This window comes from Panthera onca, chromosome X (genome assembly GCF_046562875.1).
Source record: "Panthera onca isolate mPanOnc1 chromosome X, mPanOnc1 haplotype 2, whole genome shotgun sequence".
In the NCBI taxonomy this organism is placed as follows: domain Eukaryota; kingdom Metazoa; phylum Chordata; class Mammalia; order Carnivora; family Felidae; genus Panthera; species Panthera onca.
Genome location: NC_138357.1, coordinates 679,014 through 696,312, shown reverse-complemented (window position 1 = coordinate 696,312; position 17,299 = coordinate 679,014). Strand labels below are relative to the sequence as shown.

General features: G+C 39.4%; 1 protein-coding gene across 2 annotated transcripts in view; it reads left to right on the top strand.

The window, feature by feature from the left end:
* LOC145714287 (phosphatidylinositol-binding clathrin assembly protein-like) overlaps positions 1 to 15,530 on the top strand; it is a 48,113-nt gene extending 32,583 nt beyond the window's left edge. For both annotated transcript variants that reach the window (XM_081793624.1, XM_081793623.1), the window contains 2 exons: positions 14,423 to 14,534; positions 15,410 to 15,530. The gene's annotated coding sequence lies outside the window, so the exon portion shown is untranslated. The remainder of the gene's footprint in view (positions 1 to 14,422; positions 14,535 to 15,409) is intronic.
* The last annotated feature ends 1,769 nt before the right edge of the window (positions 15,531 to 17,299 follow it).

Genomic DNA, 17,299 nt, shown 5'->3' with positions numbered 1-17,299 from the left:
CCATCTGTGTCATCTTATCATTAGTGTATGTTGATTACCTTTTTGTCATGCAAATTGACATATTCATGGTTTTCTTCACGTACCAAGTAACTTTGCATTGCATCCTGGACATTTTGCCTATGACTTTGACTCCAGGTCTTGTTAAGTTTTACGAAGAATGTTAATACTTGTGTTGTAGCAGGCATATGACCTGGTCAGGCATAAGCTGCACATTCTGCCTCCTTCTCTGGCCTGTGCTTCTAGGGTCAGCCCACTTTCCACAGTCTTTGCGCTACTGTTCTGGCCCTTTCTGCATGTGCACCGCCCAACAGTCAGCCTGGGATCTAGGTGTTGGTCTCTCCCCTGTGATCATTCTTCGGTATGCTCATTGAGATCAGATCTACCAGTGTGTTTTAACTTTCATTTGTTTGCATGTAATTTTTTTTATATTCTTAACTAAAACTTTATTTTTAAAAATTTTTAAATATAATTTATTGTCAAGTTAGCTAACATACAGTGTATATAGTGTGCTCTTGTTTTCGGGGGTAGATTCCCATGATTCATTGCTTACATACAACACCCAGTGTTCATCCCAAGAACTGCCCTCCTCAATGCCCATCATCCACTTTCCCCTCTCCCCCACTCCCCATCAACCCTCAGTTTGTTCTCTGTATTCAAGATTCTCTTATGGGTTTGCCTCCCTCTTTTGAAACTATTTTTCCCCTTCCCTTCCCCCATGGTCTTTTGTTAAGTTTCTCAGGTTCCACATAGGAGTGAAAACACATGATATCTGTCTTTCTCTGACTGACTTATATAACTCAGCATAACACCTCCAGTTCCATCCACGTTGTTGCAAATGGCAAGATTTTATTCTTTCTCATTGCCAAGTAGTATTCCATTGTATATATAAACCACATCTTCTTTATCCATTCATCAGTTGATGGACATTCAGGCTCTTTCCATGATTTGGCTATTGTTGAAAGCGCTGCTATAAATATTGGAGTATAGGTGCCCCTATGAATTAGCACTCCTATATCATTTGGATAAATTCCTAGCAGTGCTATTGCTGGGTCATAGGGTAGTTCTATTTTTAATTTTTTGAGGAACCTCCACACTGTTTTCCAGAGTGGCCACACCAGTTTTCATTCCCACCAACAGTGCAAGAGAGTTCCCATTTCTCCACATCCTTGCCAACATCATTTGTTGCCTGAGTTGTTAATTTTAGCCATTCTGACCAGTGTGAAGTGGTATCTCACTGTGGTTTTGATTTGTATTTCCCTGATGATGAGTGATGTTGAGCATCTCTTCATGTGTCTGTTGGCCCTCTGGATGTCTTCTTTGGAAAAAGTATCTATTCATGTCTTCTGCCCATTTCTTAACTTGATTATTTGTTTCTTGGGTGTTGAGTTTGGTAAGTTCTTTATAGATTTTGGATACTAACCCTTTATCTGATATATCATTTGCAAATGTCTTCTTCCATTCCATAGGTTACATTTTAGTTTTGTTGATTGTTTCCTTTGTAGTGCAGAAGCTTTTTATCTTGATGAGTCCCAGTAGTTCAATTTTACTTTTATTTCCTTTGCCTTCAGAGACGTGTCGAGTAAGATGTAGTAAGTTTTTATTTCTTCTTTGATTTCTTCTTTGACCTATTCATTGTTTAGTAGCATGTTATTTAACCTCTATGTATTTGTGGGCTTTCCAGACTTTTTCTTGTGGTTGACTTCTACTTTCATAGTGTTGTGGTCAGAAGAGTTGCATTTTATGACTTCAATCTTTTTTAATTTGTTGAGACTTGTTTTGAGAACTAATATCTATTCTGGAGAATGTTCCCATGTGCCCTTGAAAAGAATGTTTCTTTTGGGGTGGAATGTTCTGAATATATCTGTTAAATCCATCTGTTCCAGGGTTCCTGGGTGGCTCAGTTGATTGAGCGTCTGACTCTTGATTTCAGCTCGAGTCATGATCCCAGGGTCATGGTATTGGGCACCACATTGGCTCCACACTGAGCGTGGAGCCTACTTGGGATTCTCTCTCTCTCTCTCTCTCTCTCTCTCTCTCTCCCCCTCCCTCCCTCCGTCTCTCTGTCTCTCTCTCTGTCTCTCTCTCTCCCTCCCTCTGCCACTCTCCCCTGCTTACACACACTCTTCCTCTAAAAAAACCAAAAATCTGTTCCAGAGTGTCATTCAAAGCCACTGTTTCCTTGTTGATCTTCTGTTTGGATGATCTTTCCATTGATGTAAGTGAGATGTTAAAGTTCTCTACTATTATTTGTATTACTATCAATCAGTTTCTTTATGTTTGTTATTAACCATTTTATGTATTTGGGTGCTCCCATGTTGTATGCATAAATATTTACAATTGTTATATCTTCTTGGATCATCCCCTTTATGATTATATAATTTCATTCTTTGTTTCTTATTACAGTCTTTGTTTTAAAGTCAATTTTGTATGATATAAGTATAGCTACCCTGGCTTCCTTTTGACATTACTTTCTTGAGGCAAGGGAAATAAAAGCAAAAATAAACTATTGGGACTACATCAAAATAAAAAGCTTCTGCACAGTAAAGGAAACAATCAACAAAGTAATCAGCAACCTAAAGAATGGGAAAAGATATTTGCAAATGACAGATCCAATAAAGGGTTAGTATCCAAAATCTATAAAGAAGTTATAAAAATCAACACCTAAAACTGAATAATTCACTTAAAAAATGGCCAGAAGACATGAACACACACTCTAAGAAGACATACAGCTGGCCAACAGATGAAAAGATGTTCATCATCACTCACAATCAGGGAAATGCATAATCAAAACTACAATGAGATATCACCTCACAACTGTCAGAATGGCTAAAATTAGCAACACAGGAAATAACAGATGTTGGCTAGGATGTAGAGAAAGGGGAACCCTCTTACACTGTTGATGGGAATGCAAAGTGGTACAGCCAGTCTGGAAAACAGTGTGGAGGGTTCTCAAAAAGTTAAAATAGAGCTTCCCTATAATCCAGCAATCGCACTACTAGTTATTTACCCCCAAAATACAAAAACACTAATGCAAAGGGATACATGCACTACTAGGTATATTACCTCATTATTTACAATATGCAAATTATGGAAGCAGCCCAAGTGTCCCTCTATACGAATGGATAAAGAAGATGTGGTATATATCTACCATGGAATATTATCCAGCCATGAAAAGAATGAAGTCTTCCCGCTTGCAGTGACATGGATGGAGCTAGAGAGTATTCTAATTGAAAACCTAATCCTAAATCAGACTCTTACTCTAATCCCTAACTGCTAACCAATAACCCTTAACCCTAAGCCCTCACCTTGACCATAACCCTCTACCTAAACTCATCCTTCTGTAGAGGTCTTTGAACTGCAGGACAATAGGCCCATACCACCACCATGGCCCTATCCCTGACTCTTATTCCAGGCATAAACTAAACCCATGATCTGAAAAAATAAAACATTTGATGTGTATATACAACGGAATATTATTCAGCCATAAAGAAGAAGGAAATCTTGTCATGTCATCTTAACCCAAACCCTAACCCCTAACCCCTAACCACTAACCACTAACCCCAAGCCCTCACCCTGACCGTGACTCTCGTCTTACTTATCCCTCTGGAGAGGTTTCTGAACTGAGGGACAATAGGCCCATACCCTCACTCCAGCCCTTACCCTAGCCCTATCCCTTATTCCAGCCCTCTTCTGAACCCTACTCCAAAATATGAGGAAAGAAAAGATCCATATTACTCAGCTATAAAAAAGAATGAAATCTTGCCCTTGCACCAACATGGATGGAGCTAGAGAGTATTATTCTAATCAAAATAAGTAAGAGAAAAACAAATACCATATGATCTCACTCATATGTTGAGTTTAAGAAAGAAAATAAACAAGCAAAGGGGAAAAAAGAGAGGCAAACCAAGAAACAGACTCTTACTGATAGAAAACAAACTGATGGTCATTAGAGGGGAAGTGGGTTGGACATGGGCTGGAGGGGTGATGGGTATTAAGAAGGGCACATGTTGTGATGAGCACTGGGTGTTGTATGTAAGTGATGAATCTTTGAATTCTACTCCTGAAACTAGTATTACATTGTATGTTAACTATACTGGAATTAAGATTTAAAAGAAACTTAATAAATAAAGATCAGATCTACCCCTGCAGGGGTGAGGAGAAGCGGACCATGACCCCAGTAGTTCATAAACAGCTTCCCTGTGCTTTTGTATCTCTGCTCTCTCTCCAGTATTTTCCAGTTTCCTGGGACTCTCATTCTTTTTCCTCTGGCCCCAAAACCCCTCACTTCTGTGACTGAGACAAGTCAGGGTTCCAAGTGGTGGTGGTAGGACAGAATTAAAAAAAAAAAAAAGTTTTTATCCCTCCCCTCACAGAGCCACAGCTCCCCCTAATGGAGAAGAACATTTCTCTCCCTCAGATATTTGGCTCTTCCAGTTTTCCCTGCAAGCCACTTTTGCTGCCAAGATAGCAAGTAGGATTGCCTGGGATCTGGGGTGTGAGAGAATACAGTATGGGGGACTTTCTGACTTTCTCTGAGCTTTAGAAGTTCTCACACAGACCGGAGCTAGACTTCTGGAGTTTTCTCTCATCTGTACAACAGTGATATCTTCCAGGTCTTAGGCTGCTTTGAGTCCAGTGTGGGGATAGTGGAAGGGAAAAATGATGAATCCACTGCCAGTTCAGTGGTACTTCTGATTTGGGATTTTTTTCCTGATCCACTTGCTGATACTTACTTTCCAGTGTTCTAATAGCTGCTCAGGCATGCGACCCAGCTTTTATACTTAGGTGCTCAGTAGGAAAGGCAGGTTGCCTGTGCTGACTAGATTTTAACTGCAACTAGAACCCAATCCTTGGCTTTTACCTTGAGTTTAGTAAGTATATTTTATGTAACTATGGGTATATTTGGATATTCCTATTATAGGATATCTTCCCTCCTATTTTTGTTCCCCCCCCCCTCAGTTTTGGCCTTCTTTTGCAATAATTACATTCTTTTTTTCCTCCTTTCACTTTTCCCCCTGTTAACTTCTGAAGTTATACACTATTCTGCTATCCTTCTGTTTCCCTAGAGACTACAGCATGCATAGTTAAACTATGGAAGTCTAAAGTTAGTAATTTCTTCTGAAAGGACATAAGGACTTAGGAAACTTGAATTTTGATCATACTCCCTGCTGACTTAATATGTTATTATTTTAAGGTATTTTACTATTATCTTCTTAAAACTTTGTTATTGTGGTAAGATACATATAACATAAAATTTACCATCCTAACAATTTTAACTGTACAATTCAGTGGCATTAAATGCATTCAGAATGTTGAGTGGTGACTACTTTTCTGTTTTCTGTGCCTATCAAGTTGACTATTCTAGGTACTTCATTCTAAGTGGAGTCATACATTATTTGTCCTTTTGTGTGTGTCTTATTTCACTTAGTGTAATATCTTCAAGATTCACCCATACTGAAAAAAAAGATTCATCCATATTGTAGCATGTCTCAGAATTTCATTCTCTTTTAAGGCTAAATAATTTCCCATTGTATAGATTTACATTTTCTTTGTTCATTCATCCATTGATGGACACATTGGTTGTTTCCATCTTTTGGTTATTATGAATAATGCTGCAGTGAACATTGGTGTGTAAGTATCTATTTGAGTTTCTGCTTTCGGTTCTTTGGGTATATACCCAGATGTAGGATTGCTGGATCATATGATAATTCTATGCTTAATTTTTTGAGGAATTGTCATACCATTTACCCCAGTGGCTAAACCACTTTCTATTCCCCCAGCAGTGCATGAGTGTTCAACTTCCCAACAAACTCACCAACACTTGTTTTCTGGATTAAAAAATATATATTATAGCCATCCTAATGGGTGTGAACTAATATCTCATTGTAATTTTGATTTTCATTTCCCGAATGATTAGTGATGTTGAGCATCTTTTCATGTGCTTTTTTGCCTTCTGTATATTTTCTTTGGAGAAATGTCTGTTCAAAACTTTTTGCCATTTTTTTAAAAGTTTATTTATTTATTTTGAGAGAAAGAGAGAGCACAAGTGAGGGAGGGGCAGGGAGAGAGGAAGAGAGATAATCCCAAGCAGGCTCCACACTGCCAGTGCAGAGCCTGATGCAAGGACCGAACCCACCAAACCCCCGAACCGTGAGATCATGACCTGAGCCTAAATCAAGAGTCCTATGCATAACAGACTGAGCCACCCAGGTGCCCCAACCTTTTGCCATTTTTGAATTTTGTTATTTGCTTTGTTGTTTTTAAGTTGTAGGTGTTCTTATATAGATATATGAGATATATGAATAGCAAATATTTTCTCCCATTCTTTTCATTCCCTTGATAGTGTCCTTAAATGTACAAAATTTTTAGAGTTTTCATGAAGTCCAATTTATCTATTTTTTTCTTTTGTTGCCTGGACTTTTGGTGTCATGTTGAAGATTTCATTGCCAAATCTGATGGTATGAAAGTTACTCCCTATGCTTTCTTCAAAGATTTTTATAGTTTTACCTCATAAGTTTAGTTGTTTGATCAATTTGGGGTTAGTTTTTGTATATACTGTGAGGTCAAGGTCCAAACTTACTGTTTTTCATGTGACTATCCAGTTGTCTCTGCAGTATCTGTCGAAGACTGTCCTTTCCTCATTGAATGGTCTTGGAACCCTTGTCAAAAATCAATTGACCAGATACGTGAGGGTTTTTTCTGTACTGTCTCCTATTTCATTGGTTTATATGCCTGTCTAGTCCTAAATTTTTCATGTTCAAAGAAAAATCATTGCCCTGGGTATAAATGGTTTACTATATTTGTTCTCAATATTAAATATGTAGCAGAATTTCTTCTGTATAATATTTCTTATTAAATATTAGTAGAAAACATACTATGTAGTAACTGACACTTTTCTTCAAAGTACTACCTCCAGGGGCCTATCCAGTGACTTCACAGCAAGTGCCTATATAGAATGGTAAGAAGAAACCCTTTTAGGATATCAAGAGTGGGAGATATATTTAAACAACTTTTTAAAATGTTTATTCTTGAGAGAGAGAGAGAGAGAGAGGCAGAGACAGAGACAGAATGTGAGCGGGAGAGGGGCAGAGAGAGAGGGTGACACAGAATCCGAAGCAGGCTCCAGGCTCTGAGCTGTCAGCACAGAGCCCGATGTGGGACTTGAACCCACAAACTGTGAGATCATGACTTGAGCCGAAGTCAGATGCTCAACCGACTGAGCCACCCAGGCGCCCAAGAGTGGGAAATATATTTAAAATTCTCCATGGCTTGCACTAACAGAAAAAAAAACATGATACAGATAATTAAAAATGGAAGGTAATCAATCCACATCCTTTCCTTGCATTGGAAAAAGAAATGGCAGCCCTTTGAGATATGATATCGCAAAGGCTTTATGAGAAAGGAACCCTAGAAATGGGGAAGAGATGGGATTTGTGGCCGTGCAATAATTTAGAGAAAGCTGTTCCAGAATTAATAGATAATCCAAAATAGGAATAATCAACATGCACATAATGGAGATATAAGTATAACTTACTTTACATTCTTGGTTTGAGTTATGAGCTACTGTTTGCTGCTGGTTTTTCTCCTTTACTGCAGGGATTTTTGTTGTTATTTCATTTTGTTTTGTTTTATTTGCCATTTTGCTCTCTGGGATCATTTCCACTCTTCATTAAGCAGGTAAAAGAAAAGTGAAATGTAATAAGGCTGAATTTGTTGTTGTTGTTCAAGACTTGCAATGGGAGAAATTGTTAAGACGAGCAGAATGTCTGGAGATTTTCTGATTTCAGGTTTTTCATCCAACCTGTTTCTAACTCATTTTAGTCCATTATTTCTGTTCTGCCTATTTGGCAATGTTTTCATGATTTAAATTTTTTTCTTTACTTGGTTAAAAATTGTTTGCAATCAGCAGTTCCCCTTTTTATAGCTTCAGTGCACTCCATAAATGTCATGTGATATAATACAGTTAATTGAAACTGTGAAGTCATTCAGTCTACATAGCCTCACCACCAATTAACTCATGTTTTTTTGTTGGTGGTGTTAATTTGGAAAAACGTTAAAAATACAGGAAAGTACATAAGATAATAGCCATCCATACCTCAAAGTCCTGAATTACTAAATGTTAGTATTTTGTCATAATTTTTTCAGATAATTTTTAATGATAATGATGTTATTTTACAAATAACAGCAAAATAATCTTGGCACACCTCCAGTGCTAGTCACCCTCCACCCCTCCAGAGACAATGATTGTGATGAATTTTATGTGTGGCCTTCCAGAACATTTCCATTCTTTTGCTATGGAAAAATATATACTATTATTTTATATGATTTTTAAAAATTGATTGTGATCAGTATCATTTTGTACTTATTACCGAAAATTTTTTTTTTTCTTTTTGTTTTTACAAAAATATTTTAATTGAATTTTTTAAAATTTATATCCAAATTAGCTAGCATATAGTGCAACAATGATTTCAGGAGTAGATTCCTTAGTGCCCCTTACCCATTTGTCCCATCCCCCCTCCCCCAACCCCTCCAGCAACCCTCCATTTGTTCTCCATATTTATGAGTCTCTTCTGTTTTGTCCCCCTCCCTGTTTTTGTATTATTTTTGCTTCCCTTCTCTTATGTTCATGTGTTTTGTCTCTTAAAGACCTCATATGAGTGAAGTCATATGATTTTTGTCTTTCTCTGACTGACTAATTTCACTTAGCATAATACCCTCCAGTTCCATCCATGTAGTTGCAAATGGCAAGATTTCATTCTTTTTGATTGCCGAGTAATACTCCATTGTCTATATATACCACATCTTCTTTATCCATTCATCCATCGAGGGACATTTGGGCTCTTTCCATACTTTGGCTATTGCTGATAGTGCTGCTATAAACATGGGGGTGCACGTGTCCCTTCGAAACAGCACACCTGTATCCCGTGGATAAATGCCTGGTAGTGCAATTGCTGGGTCGTAGGCTAGTTCTATTTTTAATTTTTTGAGGAACCTCCATACTGTTTTCCAGAGTAGCTGCACCAGCTTGCATTCCCATAAATTTTGTTTTTAATCTTTATTTTTGAGAAAGAGAAAGCAAGGGAGCAACAGAGAGAGAAGGAGACGCAGGATCCAAAGCAGGCTCCAGGCTCTGAGCTGTCAGCACAGAGCCTGACGTGGGGCTTGAACTCACGATATGTGAGTTCATGACCTGAGCCGAAGTCAGATGCTTAACTGACTGAGCCACCCAGGTGCCCCACCGAAAATTTTCTCAAAAGAATTCTGTATATGCTATGTTACTACTTCTTTTCCTCTCATTCTCTCTTGAACTTATTACAGTAAGGACTCTGCCTGCCCCCATCGTTCTTCTTTCAGTCATGTGTGACCTCAGTATTACCATAACCTATGGCTATGTCTCAGTCCACATCATGTCTTACCAGTGGTATTTGATACAGCTGACCACTCCCCACTCCTCGAACTTCCCTTTTCACTTGACTTCTAGGACATCATACTCTCAACCCATTGTTCCTTTTCAGTTTTGTCTTTCCCATCACTGAATACTCGAGTGCCCCAGAGTCAATCTCTGAGCACCTTGTCTATCAACATTCATTCCCTCGGTGACCCCATCTACATCATGGCTTTAGACGTACATTTATACGCTGATGATTCCCAAACTTGTATCACCAGTCTAGAGCTCTTCCCTGTTACCAATGTATATATCCAACTGCTTAATTGACACCTTCACCTGGATGTGCAATTGGCATCTCAAACTGTACAGATGCAACACTGAACTCCTGATCTCCCCAAAGCTGTTCTACTCACAGCCACCCCAATCACAGCTGATGGCAACTTTGTCTTTCTAGGTGCTCAGGCCAAACACTTTGGAGTCCTCCTTGATGCCTTTCTTTCTTTTGCTCCATAAATGATTGGCTTACAGAATAAGTTAGATCAAGCCACTCAGGTGCAACTGCCCCTGCTCCCGTTTCTCTCGGAGTAAAAGCCACGGTTCCCCATGGTCTCTCTGTCTTCATATCCTGGCACTTTTGCCTTGCTTAGTTCATTCTAGGCACAGGACTTCCCTGCTATTCTTTGAGCACACCAGGCACCCTCCCAGCTCAGGGTATTTGCAACTTTTTATGCCCTGTGCTCGCAGCACTATTTTCCTAGATACTCATTTTGCTCACTACCTTACTTCCTTCAGGGATCTGACCAAATGAGTCCATTCTTGACTACCCTATATAAATAGCACCCCACTATTACCCAATGAGTTACTTTTCTGTCCTTATCTTACTCAACACTTCTATCACTCAGCCAGCATGTACTCATTAAGCATCTACTATGTTCTAGGTACTGTTTTAGGAAAGGGGATATAGCAATAATCAAAAGGAACACAAATCCATGTCCTTGTGGTACGTACATTCTAATGGGAGGGAGTACACACAATAAATAAATAAGGTGAATTTCTTCACATTCTATGAAGAAATTTAAAGCAGGGAAGAGTAAGAGTATTGGGGTAGGTTTCCATTTTAAATAGGCTGGTCAGTGAACACTTTATTGAGAGTATGACTCAGTCTTGAGTAGAAAACTGAAAGAGGAGAGGGAATAGGCCACATGGAAGATCAATTCCAGGGAGAGGGAATCGTCGGTGCGAAAGCCCTGAAGAGTGTCATGAGAGAGTAGATAAGATCACCTAGGAGTCAGTGTAGATCTTTAGTAACACAGATCCAAACAGTGAGCCCTGGGATGACCTGTCATTCACGGAGCAGGGAGATGCAGAGGAACTTGCAAAGGAGGTAGAAAAGGAGTGGCCGTGGGCACCTGGGTGGCTCAGTTGGTGAAGCATCTGACTTCAGCTCAGGTCATGATCTCACGGTTCGTGAGTTTGAGCCCCACGTTGGGCTCTGTGGTGACAGCTCAGAGCCTGGAAACTGCTTCAGATTCTGTGTCTCCCTCTCTCTCTCTGCCCCTCCCACACTCACACTCTGTCTCTCTCTCTCTCTGTCTCTGTTAAAAATAAAATAAACATTAAAAACATTTTCAAAAAAAAAAGGAGTGGCCAGTGAGGGAAGAGGAATGCTTCTTGAAACACTCTTAGATTTGGAAACACCATACTCTCTTAGTTTTCCTCCTACCTCATACCTGTTTTCTTTTCTTTTAATTCTAGGGTTCTTAAAATATTGTTTTTATTTGAGTACAGTTGACACACAATGTTACTTTAGTTTCAGGTGTACAACTTAGTGATCTGACAAGTGTATACATTATGCTGCCATCTGTCATCACACAACACTATTACAATATCATTGACTATATTCTCTGTGCACTTTTATGTCGACCTTTTATTCCCATGACTTATTCATTCCATTGCTAGAAGCCTCTATCTCCCATTCCCCTTCACCCATTCTGTCCCTCCCTCCCTCCCTCCCCTATGGCAACTGTCAGTTTGTTTTCTGTATTTGCAGATCTGATTCTGCTTTTTATTTGTTGTTTTGTTTTGTTTTAGATTCCACATATAAGTGAAATCACATGGTATTCGTCTTTCTCTGTCTGACCTATTTCACTTAGCATAATGCCCTCTAGGTCCATTCATGTCGTTGCAAATGGCACAGTCTCATCTTTTTTTTTTATGATTGCATAATATTCAATCTTCCTTCTCTGCTTGTCTATTGATGGACACGTGGGCTGCTTTCACATCCTGGCTATTGTCAATAATGCTGCAGTAGACACAGGGGTGCATCTATCTGTTTGAATTAGTGTTTTCATTTTATCTGGGTAAATACCCAGTAGTGGAATTACTGAATCATATTCTGGTTCTATATTTAACTTTTTGAGGAATCTCCACACTGTTTTCCACAGTGGCTGCACCAGTTTGCATTCCCACCAACAGTGCACGAGTGTTCCTTTTCCTCTGCATCCTTGCCAACACTTGTTGTTTCTTGTGTTTTTTATTTTAGCCATTCTGACAGCTGTGAGGTGATATCGCATTGTGGTTTTGATTTGCATTTCCCTGATGGTGAGTGGTGTTGAGCATCTTTTCACGTGTCTGTTGGCCACCTGGATGTCTCCCTTGGAAAAATGTCTTTTGCAGGTCTTCTCATTTTTTAATTGGATTGTTTGGGGTTTTTTGGTGTTGACATTTATAAGTTCTTTGTATATTTTGAATATTAACCCCTTATCAGATATGTCATTTACAAATATCTTCTCCCATTCAGTTGGTTGTCATTTTGTTTTGTTAATGCTTTCCTTTGCTGACTTCACAGCTCTTTTAAGTCTTCATTTGGACTTCTCTGTGCAACTTCTATAATTCACTATATTTGCCAGTTAAGCTCCAAAAGAGGATTAGAGGAGTATCATATGATGCTACGTATGTCTATATATGCTAGAAGTAAGTATGGGCCCAAGCCTGGAGAAAGTAGACTTAATAGGAATATAAGGGAATGGGGGTAGAGCTGGGATACTCCACAGGAAAGGATAGGCAGCTAGGGTCCAACCACTAAAAGGTAGACTCCAGGTTAGGAAACAGTAACCAGATGGCATGTGTTGTTAGTATATAACAGAGACTGAAGCAAAATGTGTGGATCGCAAAGTAAAAACTAAAAGGCTACAAAAAGAGCCAGGTTATATCACAAAATTTTCCCCCCCAAAAGTGAACAGAATAGGGCCCATTTCCTAGGGAGTTTGCGTGAATGAGTACAAAGCTGTACCTAGCATTGGCTGGACTGTGGAATGGGGATCTCACCCCTCAGGCATGAGTAACTACAGACCCAGGTGAACTGAAGGAGGCATACACACCTAGGTTCCCTAGAAGGATTAGGTGCCCCATCTGGTCACTGCATGGGGCTATTCCAGGGTACAATATCTGATAGAATCATGGAAGTGGACCAAGGTCTCAGTCCTCGAGCAAGAGCAATCTTGATGATTTCTAAGCAGCACTGTTTGTAAGACGGGAAGTCATAGCAAGCCCTCTGTTTGGTCCTGCAGAAGCGACAGCCCTGTACCCTGCAGAGAGGTGGGGGCTGCTTCTCAATTGCTGCCATGGGGTTAAGACAACAAGAAAGACAGGAAAACTTAACCTTAACCTTAAAACTTAACCTTACTATCAACTAAAATTCTATTAGTCATTTTTACTTCTTCCCTATTCACTTCTCCCAATATCCCCCTGGGGATTTTTTAAGATCGAAGAGCAAAACTTCACAATTTTCTCTGTTAAACTTCAGCTTATTCATTTGGGATCCTATCTCTAGCTTGGAAAGTACACTAATGTTTCTGAGTCTATTTAATATGTTTATTATCCCTTCCAGTATATATGTTATCCACATGTTCAATGAGCATGGCATCTACATTTTCATTGATACCTTAGATACAGATAATCTGGAAGACCAAGGACACAGTCCTGTGCATATCACCAGAAACCTCTCAGCAGGTCAACACATTAATCATTAGTCTTTAGATATTAGTCATTTCAAGTCTCTAATTTACCCAGTTGTCCTTAACTACAGCCCACATTGCCTCAACTTGTGAGGAAAAAGTGCAATAGATAAAGATAGAGAAGCAGTAGGCTTGGAAAGACTTGCTGAGGAGTTTCACACTATCTGTAGTTAGTGAGGATGCATTTAAGAGGTTTAAACAGGGAAGGAAAATGGCCAGAGTCTTACCTTAATGGGCCTGTGAAACCTCCTCATATTTGTCTTTCATTAAATGTCCTTCTTTCATCTTTTGAACATATTTTAAAATCTGTATACAAATGCCAAATCGTAATGTTGTACATTTTAAATATATACAACTTTATTTGTCAGTTATACCTCAACAAAGCTGGGGGAAAAAATCTGAGCTTATCAGGTCACCAGAAAGGTAACACAAACTAGAGAGATGTCAAAACAACAACTGACGCGCTATCAATTCTTAGCCCCGAATGCCTACCTAGCTCCACTCACCGCCATTACCTGGTGTGCCTGCCTGTTCTTCCCTCATTCCTTCCACCAGGAAAAGTTCTACATATCTTTCACGTTTGACCTGGAAATCATCAAATCAAATCGCATGCCTGTACTAAAGTATTTCATCAAAGATCCATACATATTGTTGTATATCTAACATGTTCCATGTCCACCTTACAGATTTCCCTTCTCTTTCCCATGAGGATTATTGGCCCTGCAATGTAGGAGATCTTATTCTCATAAAGAGTCCTCTGTAGGCCTTATCGGTAGTTCATTCATGCCTCCTTTTCTAGAACTATTCTTGAGTTCTTATTCCTTCACACCGTCTCACCAGCAGTTCCTTCACATCTACTTTTCTCTCTGGCAGTTAGCATTCCTTTCAGTTGATGTTCATTAAGTGTCGTATTTACTCTGGAGGGGCTACTTGTGCTCCTGGTACTATCGTATTGGGAGAGCAATTAAATGGTAATTAAGTTTTCACTTTTTGTTTTCTTTTCCATTTAAATTCATAGGTTCAAACTCCAGTGGGAGCTCCTTACCGAATGGTACCTCAACCCACTAGTTATACGCAACCAGGCTCAGAGACCAGCAAGTAACCCTTCTACTCCATCCACAAGAAATAATGTATGTTTGAATTGTTGTTGCTTAGGGCCTTGGCAGAGATGTACAATCACTGGAGGCTTGGCCAGTGTCAGAAGAGAGTTTTTCAATCTACACATCTTTTGTGTACTGTTTGTCTCATAGAAGAAAAATGAATTCTAACATTTTCAGCGTTATAAAAAGACACCAAACTGTGCAGACCTCGTCCTCTACAAACTTGTGTTGTTAAACCTCAGCTGGGTTCTGATACTTACCCAGCAGTCCTTTTATTCTTTCATTCAATAAACCCAACTGGCGCAGTCCTGGACAGGTGGATAAATAACTCAGCCTGGAGATTTCAGGAACAACTTCCCAGAGAAGTGTTCTCTAAGTTGATCGCTAAGATTTAAAAATAGATAGCCTGTCAAGGGAGTGGGGAAAGGATATTCCAGATAAACAGATAAACAGATAGGAAAGCACAAAGCACCATGGGAAATCAAAGGAGGGGATGATTAAGTCAGGGATCAAATGTTCCAGGGTAATGAGTATCAAATGACAGGGAGGATTTCAACTAGTAGATGTATAGATAATAGAAGTTTTGTATCACAGCTAGAGAAAACAGCTTCAGCGTAGAAGTGCATGCAAGTGTGGAAATGTGGATGCATGTAGCTGAAGCATATGGGAGAGTGTCATTGCTTCAGAGTATTATTTTCTAGAATTTTCTTCCTTCAGTCTTTAGGTGATGTATTGGGTCCCCTAGTTCCTGAATATTTGTCTTAGGAGGCCTGACAAAGCTTCAAGTATTAGATACTAAGGTGGACCAGAAGTTGGTGTAAAAAATCTGTAATTTATTTTATAACCACAGGGAAAAATATGTAGAAATGATAAAAGACTTACATATCTATCTTTCTTTCATGCAGACACAATCCATGTAGAAGTATCAAAGCACAAAGATTCATATTCAGAGGTGAAAAAAAAGGTGATGATCTCTCTAAAGCCTGAACTGAACCATCCACATCTGCCAAGTAAAGTAAACATTCATTTGAACCATCAGTACTTTTGAGACTCTTCAATTCAATGTTTTAGAGCTGACGCACTCTACTTCTCTTGTTTTAATAGTTATTCTTGAAATTGTATCCTGCAAAATTATCAAAAACTAAAGTTAATATCTTAATTTTTCCTCCCAAATAACACAAGGACCATAGAACACTTTTAAACTGTAAGGCCATTCCCTCCCAACTTACATACTATGGTGGTCCAATATTTTAGACCTGTCCCGTTTTGTTACCCCCCAGATAAAAAGTATTCGTATTTATATGAGGCATCTGGCTGGCTCAGTTGGTAGTACATGCAACTCGATCTTGGGGTCATGAATTTGAGCCCCATGTTGAGAATAATTTAAAAAAAAGGGATTAGTATTTACAGAAACAGTTTTTGCTTAGATTTAGCCATGTGTTTACAAATTCTTTGTTCGCTATTCTTTCTTGTAATTATTGTAATTATTTTCGTTTTTTTGAAGTACATCTTTTAGAAGTTCATTTAGTTTAGTTATGCTTGTGATAAACTCAGTTTTGTTTATCTGAAAATCTTTCTTCTTACTCATTATTTTTAAACTAAATTTTATTATTTTTAAGTACATTTATTTATTTTGAGAGAGACAGAGAAAGAGAGAGAGTGCAAGCAAGGGAGGGGCAGAGGGGGAGGGAGAGGGAGAGGGAGAAAGAGAATCCCAAGCAGGCTCTGCACAGGTGGGGCTCAATGCCACGAACCATGAGATCATGACCTGAGGCCAAGCCAAGTGTCGGATGCTTAACCAACTGAGGTACCCAGGTGCCCCTAAACAAAATTTTATTTTAAAAAATATCTTTAAATGTTTATTTATTTATTTTGAGACAGAGAGAGCATGGGGGAGGGGCAGAGAGAGAGAGAGAGAGAGGGAGACTTTCAAGCAGGCCCCGTGCTATCTGCGCAGATTCTGATGCAGGGCTTGATCTTATGAACTGTGAGGTCATGACCTGAGCCAAAACCAAGTGTCAGACCCTTAACCGATGGAGCCACGCAGGTGCTCCCCTAAGCCAAATTTTAAACTAATGTACACATACAAGTTCTACAAGCATGCTTGTATGAATCTTTTTGCAGACAAACATGGATATATCTCCTGGGTAAATATATAGGAGTGGAATGGGTGAGTCAGAATAGGTGTTTGTCTAAAATTAAAACTGCCAAAAGGTTTTTTTTTTTTAATTTTTAATGTTTATTTTATTTTTGAGAGAGACAGAGTGCAAGTGGGGAGGGGCAGAGAGAGAGAGACAGACATACACAAAATCCGAAGCAGGCTCCAGGCTCTGAGCTGTCAGCACAGAGCCCGATGCGAGGCTCAAACTCACGAGCCATGAGATCATGATCTGAGCCGAAGTTGGATGCTCAACTGACTGAGCCACCCAGGTGCCCCAAAACTGCCAAAAGTTTTCCAAAAACAACTGTTCCACTTCTTCCTGCTGCCAATGTATGGAGAAATCCAGGGACTTCAAATTGTAGCCAGAAATTACTGCTGTCAACATTAAAAAAATATTTTTTTAATGTTTATTTGTTTTTGAGAGAGAGACACACACACACACAGAACCCAAAGCAGGCTCCAGGCTCTGAGGTGTCAGCACAGAGCCCGACTTGGGCTCTAACCCATGAACACGAGATCGTGACCTGAGCCAAAGTTGGATGGTTAACCAACTGAGCCATCCAGGCACCCCACAAATGATCCATCCACAAATGAGCCATCCCTCACCCCATGATGAGGGAGAGTGGGGCAAGCT